The 7,650-nt window shown below is 48.2% G+C and overlaps 1 long non-coding RNA gene across 1 annotated transcript; it reads left to right on the forward strand.

Moving 5' to 3' along the window:
• The first annotated feature begins 918 nt into the window (after window positions 1-918).
• Window positions 919-2,018, forward strand: LOC309714774. The gene is made up of 3 exons (XR_014279017.1): window positions 919-1,107; window positions 1,191-1,255; window positions 1,338-2,018. It is a non-coding gene; the product is annotated as an uncharacterized lncRNA (long non-coding RNA).
• Window positions 2,019-7,650: the final 5,632 nt, after the last annotated feature.

The raw sequence follows: 7,650 nt of genomic DNA on the forward strand, positions 1-7,650 counted from the left end.
CCTTTACATGGAAGAAGTGGAAAGAAAGGCTCTTGGCTCTTTTAACGGGAGAGTACCCAGCCACTGGTACAGATATGTAGACGACACCTGGATCCAAATCAAAACACAGACGCCTTAACGCCCACTCACACCCTTGGCCATCTGACCTCAGGAAATCACATGATAGGGTGGGGCCAGGTTTCACAATGAGATTACCCGAAACCCTGGCTGATTGTGACCCACACCCGTTTTCACACCTTGGCTCATGTGATTAGGTAGAGGATAACCAGGGGGTCCTTTGTCCCTCTTTGGGGGGATACTCCCACGGGGTTTAAATCTGGGACTCTCCACCATTTGACTCTTAGAACTGAAGAAGCTTCTCAGATGAGAGGTGAAATGTCTTCAGGCAACTTAAAGAAGTCCAGACGCTTTTCTTTCCAAGCTCCTTAGACTACGATGACCTGGATGACTGAGAACCTTCACAGATATGTTGTGTGCATACTTACCCAGGGAAGATGCCAAGTTGCAGGATTGTGTGCAGTGATGCAGCAGAAGGCTGATTCCAGCTCCTGGTTTAGACTTTCAGTTTGGCCGTTTGACTGAGGCTGTGGTTGACTTTGGCCCCGAAGGCGGTGCAGAATGATTTCCATACTTGCGAGACAAACTGGGGGCTTCTATTGAAGACAATTTCTAATGGGATTCCATGAAGTCTAAACACATGGTCCACCATGAGCTTAGCAGTCTCTGCAGCTGAGGGGAGCTCATCTAGGGGGATGAAATGAGCCGACTTGGAGAACCTATCAATGACAGAGAGGATCACAGAGTTTGTGGTGGAGACAGGTGAACCATTGAGTCTCTTGGCTGTCCTAAGGTAAGTGAGGTTTTTATGATCTGTAAAAGTGGTAAATAGGTATCTTAAGGCTAACTTGAGAGTATGTGTAATGGGGAAGTCTTTAGGACCCAGGGGACCCAATGGAGGGTATAAAAGAGGAAGTAGCAGCAGGTGCTCTTCATTTCCACTGACGAGCGGCTGTGAACAATGGTTGTGTGAGTAGGTGAAGAGCCTGAGAAGTTTTAATTGTCTGCTACACAAACAGTTGTTTTAAACCTCTACAGCAGAGGTTCGAGGTACAGGCTGTTTTTCTTTTAGTGTTTTTTTTTTTTTAAATTTGTTGAAATGTATTTGATGTTTATTGTATTTTATGTTTTAGTAGTGATTTTTACAAGAGAAGCCAAGATAAGCCAGGTGTGCAGCAAACACAGTTGTCTGCTGGAGGTATGTTAACTTAATATATTTGACATTAAAAAAAGGATATTGATGCACTATAATCTAACTTATATTGTATTGCCTCCTGCAGGGCAGGCTGCACATGTGAATTTGTCACTGTTTTTTCCTCCTTCTCCTTGTTGTTGTGTTTTTGGTTTTGGTAGGGTCACCTTTTAAAACTGTTTTTTTATACCGGGTTTGTTTTTATTTCTACTGGGCTGGTGCAATATTAGTCGGGCAATGTGCAATCCCTGAGTGGGGCTCTTACCTTAGGGGAATTTGGATCTTTAGAGGTGCTCTGTGTGGATTTGCAGTGAATAAGTTTTTATTAAGAGTGATTTTTAGTGCCACCGATTATTGCCTGAACTAGCACTTAGTGCATGCGATAAGTGTTCTGTTGGGCTCGTATTTATTTGGGGTGGATTTGTTTCTTTTAAAGCAACGAGCATCTGGGACCGCCAAGGGAGAGCAAGCCCTCAGGTGATAGTTGCATTGCTGGCAGGTTGCACCAATAACACTATCTTGTGGTCGTTAGTGACCTTTACCATTTTGATGTTTTAGGCCTTTTGCAAACCCTTTGTGTTCTTTTAAAATAATAAATTTTAACATATCTGACTGATATTGACCCTCTTGTCCTGTTTATTCTGGGCTCGTTCCTGTGAGATCTTTGGGCCTGAAAGTTTGCACAAGTAGTATAGAGGCCCTTAGCGGTTACTCGGTGGCTTTCGCTCGCTACATTATTTGGCGTTGTCGACAGGATCTAGGTCATATCAGTTACGGTGTTTGGTTTTTATTTTAGTGTGGCCCTGTTTATTTTAGAGGAGAGGAGGAAAAACAGTGACATCTTCTACGGAGCGGAAGCCAACGGTTGGGCTGCTGCGGGGATAATAAACCTCCTTCGCCGACCCTATGGACGACGTACAGGCCCTCTTGGAGCAGCTGCAACAGCTAAAAGCAGCAAATGAACAGTTGAGAGACCAATTACAGGAACGTTCTCCTGTGACTGGTCTAGTGCCAGATCCAGTGCCAGGTCCATCTACTGTGCCATCAAATATGAACCCAATAAATGAAGCTACAAATGTGTGTTACGTTTATGCACCTCGGGAGCGTAAATGCCCAAGGTTTACTGGTAAATTGTCAGTGGACTTGTTAACTGTTGACCAGTGGGTTGAAGAAGTACGTAGATGCCTGGAGATTCGTCCTATGTCAAGAGCAGCACAAGTGATGTTTGTGATGGACCATCTTGATGGCAGTGCTAAATCTGAGGTCTGTTTTCATTCGAGTACCAGTAGAGACACTCCTGACAAGATTTTTGATATTTTAGTCGAGAACTATAGCTGCACTCAGTCATATGTAGCTGCCCAGCTACAGTTCTTCCAGCGCACCCAGCGAGAAGGGGAATCTCTGCGAGATTACTCTCATGCCCTTAAATCTTTAATGGACACTGTAATCTGTAAGACACCAGGTGGTATTCCAAATTCTGATATATTGCTAAGGGACCAGTTTACTGAACATGTCCATGATGATATGCTGCGCAGAGAGTTGAAACAGCGGGTCCTTCAAACACCAGACATGTCCTTTCTTGCCCTACGCAGTATTGCCCTTAAGTGGGCTGATGTAGGTAGGCAGGGAGGGAAAACTAGGTCCCGAGCCTATTCTTGTGATACGAACTGTCAGGTAGTAGAGGGAGTTAATGCAGAGATGCATGCAGTCACCCTTGGGCCTAATGATGACATTCTACAGATAAAAGAGTGCCTTCGTAAACAACAGGTTCAATTGGATACGCTCATGAAGCAAATGTCTGTCCAATTTTCACAGCCGTCTCAGACTGAACTACCCCTGACCCCTCCCACAACTAGGCCTTTTCGTTTCCAGGCAGATGGAAAGCCAATTTGCCATCGGTGTGGTAGGGCTGGTCATATTGCCAGGTTCTGTAGGGTAAAACATCCAGCTATAAAGAATAGTGGTGGGTCTCATGCTGATGCACATGTACAAAGTCAGGTTGTGGAACAAGGCCCTGAGTCTCAGCCATCGGGAAACTAGGTCCCTCTGGTGCAGAGAGCCAGGCATCAGGAACAGGGTTTATAGGCTCAGCTGAAGTTGTTATGGAAGATCCCTCTTGATTAATTGGGAATTGTCCAGTGGTGGAAATAGAAATGGGGGGTGTTATAGTTCCCTGTCTTTTGGATACTGGGTCCATGGTCACCACTATTCGAGAGAGTTTCTTTGAGAAGCACTTCAGGTCGCAGGGGGTGGGGCACTTAAAGAAATGCCAATGGTTACGCCTCAGGGCAGCTAATGGGTTGAAAATCCCCTATATAGGCTACATGGAGCTTGATGTGACTGTTTTTGGTGGCACCCTGACAAAAATGGGCGTGTTGGTGGTGGAGGACCCTCTAGATGGGAGCGTTCAGCAGCCACAGAGTGTGCCTGGCCTCTTGGGGATGAATATCATTAGCCGTTGTTACCACCTACTCTTTGAGCAGTTTGGCCCTCGTCTGTTTGAATCTCCTGCCCTTGAAAATGCCAGTAAGACGTGGAGAGAGACACTTCACAAGTGTCAGCGCATTCCATAACACACTTCCGGCGCCCCCCGTGTGCAGCAGCCTGTTACAGCAGCTCTGCTCATTCTGAGTTTCTTTCTTTCTTATCTTTTCTTCTCGTAATTTTTTATAACTAACGTATCAGTAATTAGACTCTGCAACCATGTTCTACCGTTTTGTGCTAGTTCTGGTCGTTTTTCTTAGTTTATTTCTACTTTTTTCACGCGTGTCTGGGGACCCAGAGCAGGGATCCTTTGTTTACAGTAAGGATCAGCTGTTAGCGCTGCGTCCCGCAGCGGTACTGCCGGCGGACTGACCCGACATTCCCAGCGAGCTGAGGAGGAAAAGACGGGGGTGTCGTGCTGGGAAGGAGCGCCGTCGCCCGAGAAGGAGACGTTATCGACCATCTCTTCCTTCTGTAATTATTGGAAACGTAAGATCTTTACCCAATAAGATGGATGAGCTCACGTCGCTAACCTGGTCACAGAGGGAGTACCGGCAATGTAGCATCATGATGCTAACGGAGTCGTGGCTAACACCGCTAACTCCGGACACAAGCGTGACACTACCGGGATTTCAGATGCTGCGAGCGGACAGGACGAGAGAGAGCGGTAAGAGGAAAGGAGGGGGACTGGCAGTTTTTGTGAACGACAGATGGTGTAACCCTGGGCACATCACTGTAAAAGAGCAACTCTGCAGCAGAGACATTGAGCTGTTAGCCGTTAGCATGCGTCCGTACTATCTGCCCCGGGAATTCTCGCATGTTATCGCAATAACAGCGTATGTCCCCCCCTCGGCCAACGCGGATGCAGCCTGTGACACTCTCCACTCAGTGGTCAGCAGACTGCAAACACAAACTCCGAGAGCCCTTCTCATAATATCAGGGGACTTCAATCATGCCTCTTTGGACTCCACACTGCCCACCTTCACCCAGTATGTGACCTGCTCAACCAGAGACAATAAAACACTGGACTTACTGTATGCCAATGCTGAAGAGGCATACAGTTCATCACCTCTCCCTCCACTGGGCAAATCTGACCACAACCTGGTGCACCTTGTCCCTGTGTATGAGCCCTTAGTGCGCAGGGTGCCACCAGCCACCCGCACAGTGCAGAGATGGTCAGAGGAGAGCGAGGAGGCTCTTAAGGACTGTTTTGAGTCGACTGTGTGGGAGGTGATCTGTGACGACCATGGAGAGGACATCGACAGCCTTACTACATGCATTACTGACTATATTAATTTCTGTGTGGATAACACCGTACCTACCAGGACTGTACGGTGTTTCTCCAACAACAAACCTTGGATTACCCCAGAAATTAAAGCTGTCCTCAAGCAGAAGAGGAGGGCCTTCAAATCCAAAGACAAAGAGGAGTTGAAAAGGGTGCAGAGAGAGTTGAGGGGACTGATAAGGAATGGGAAGGACAGCTACAGGCAGAAGATGGAGAACCAGCTTCAGCAAAACAACGTTGGTGAATTCTGGAGAGGCCTCAGAACCATCTCAGGCCACAAACAGCAGAACTCTCTGCCTGGGAGGGATGTGAGGTGGGCAAATGAACTGAATCATTTCTTCAACAGATTTGATTCAACCATGAGACAGTCTGCAACATCGGCTGCAGACTCACCCACCCCCACTGCTGCTGTTCCACCTCTGACACCTCAGACACTTCACACCTCCTCTATTCACCCTGCTCACTCCTCCCCACCCCCAACAACAGCATCCAATACACACTCGCACAAGGCTCCAGCCTGTCTCTCTCAACCACCCAGGTTAGGAGGGAACTGAGCAGGATTAATGGCAAGAAGGCAGCGGGCCCAGATGGCATCAGCTCGAGGGTCGTCAGGTCCTGCGCAGACCAACTGTGTGGGGTGATGGAGCACCTCTTCAACCTGAGCCTGAGGTTGGGAAGAGTCCCACAGCTCTGGAAAACCTCCTGTGTTGTACCAGTGCCAAAGACTTCACGCCCCAAGGACCTCAACAGCTACAGGCCGGTGGCTCTGACATCCCACCTGATGAAGACCCTGGAGCGGTTGGTCCTGGCTCAGCTTCGGCGCCTAACAAGCTCATCACTGGACCCACTTCAGTTTGCCTACCAGCCTGGCATTGGAGCGGATGATGCCGTCATTCACCTCCTACATCGTTCCCTCGCTCACCTGGAGACCACTGGAAGCACTGTGAGAATCATGTTCTTTGATTTCTCCAGTGCCTTCAACACCATTCTTCCCTCGGTTCTGAAGGACAAGCTGGAGAACTCTGGAGTGGACCATCACCTCACTACCTGGATTTTGGACTACCTCACCGACCGACCACAGTATGTGAGGACTCAGGGCTGTGTGTCGGACAGGGTCGTCTGCAGTACGGGGGCCCCACAGGGAACGGTTCTGGCTCCGTTCCTCTTCACCATCTACACTGCAGACTTCTCCCACAATTCCACCCAGTGCTTCCTGCAGAAGTTCTCTGATGACTCTGCAATAGTCGGCCTCATCACTGATGGGGACGACAAGGAGTACAGAGGTCTGACCCAAGACTTTGTGGACTGGTGCCAGCTGAACTACCTCCAGATCAATGCCAGTAAAACCAAGGAGCTGGTGGTAGACTTCCGCAGGCACAAGCATTCTCCACTGCAACCACTGAACATCCAGGGTATGGACATTGAGGCTGTGGACAGCTACAGGTACCTTGGTGTTCATCTGAACAACAGACTGGACTGGACTCATAACTCAGACGCCCTCTACAGGAAAGGGCAGAGCAGGCTGTACCTGCTGCGGAGACTCAGGTCGTTTGGGGTGGAGGGCCCACTCCTGAAGACCTTCTATGACTCTGTGGTGGCTTCTGCTATCTTTTATGGTGTGGTCTGCTGGGGCGGCAGCATCTCTGCTGGGGACAGGAAGAGACTTAACAGGGTGATCCGAAGGGCCAGTTCTGTTCTAGGATGCCCTAGTCTGGACCCAGTGGAGGTGGTGAGTGACAGGAGAATGGCGGCTAAGCTGTCATCCCTGTTGGACAACGTCTCCCACCCCATGCAGCAGACTGTGACAGCACTGAGCAGCTCCTTTAGTGGCAGACTGCGGCACCCACGGTGTGGGACGGAGAGATTTCGCAGGTCTTTCCTCCCCACTGCTGCCAGACTCCACAACAAAGACTTTAACTGAACAAACACACACATCCACACATGTGCAATAACACTAAGTGCAATAATCTTTTCTGGCATCGTTGTATTTTTACTCAGTTGTATATAGCATTCGTATTCTATTTTTATCTTATTGTATATTTTTATTCTATTTTATTCTACTGTATATAGTATATTATTTTATTCTATTCTGTACAGCTGTGTACTGTATTTATTCTTATTGTATTCTAATTTTTGCGTCATAACTTTTGCACTGTCCACTTCCTGCTGTGACAAAACAAATTTCCCACGTGTGGGACTAATAAAGGTTATCTTATCTTATCTTATCTTATTGAGGCTTTGAATACATCTGGGTATTTAGGTAAAGCAAAAGTCCACGGTCGAGCTGTTTGTGTCCCTGCTGGTTCGTTGAAATGGATACGTACTAGCTGCCCCTCTGCTGCTAACATTAACCTTCCATCAGTGCTCCTGGAGCCCATAGCGACAGGTAATCCCCTGCCAGGGGGCATCTTGGTTTCTCCGGCCCTCCTTCCTGTTGAACAGGGTGTTGTTGACATTCCAGTGGTTAATGTGGGAATTGAGGACGTTTGGTTACCGCCCTGTACACAACTAGGTGAATTGCATCTGGTTGACCCTCCATCATCTGGGGACTCTGTCATTACTGCAGAGTCTGATGATCCCACGTTGCAGATAACGATGCACGAAGTGACTGTACTGGCGCATCCGCACCTTG

This window comes from Aulonocara stuartgranti (genome assembly GCF_965226115.1).
Source record: "Aulonocara stuartgranti genome assembly, chromosome: 9".
Classification (NCBI taxonomy): domain Eukaryota; kingdom Metazoa; phylum Chordata; class Actinopteri; order Cichliformes; family Cichlidae; genus Aulonocara; species Aulonocara stuartgranti.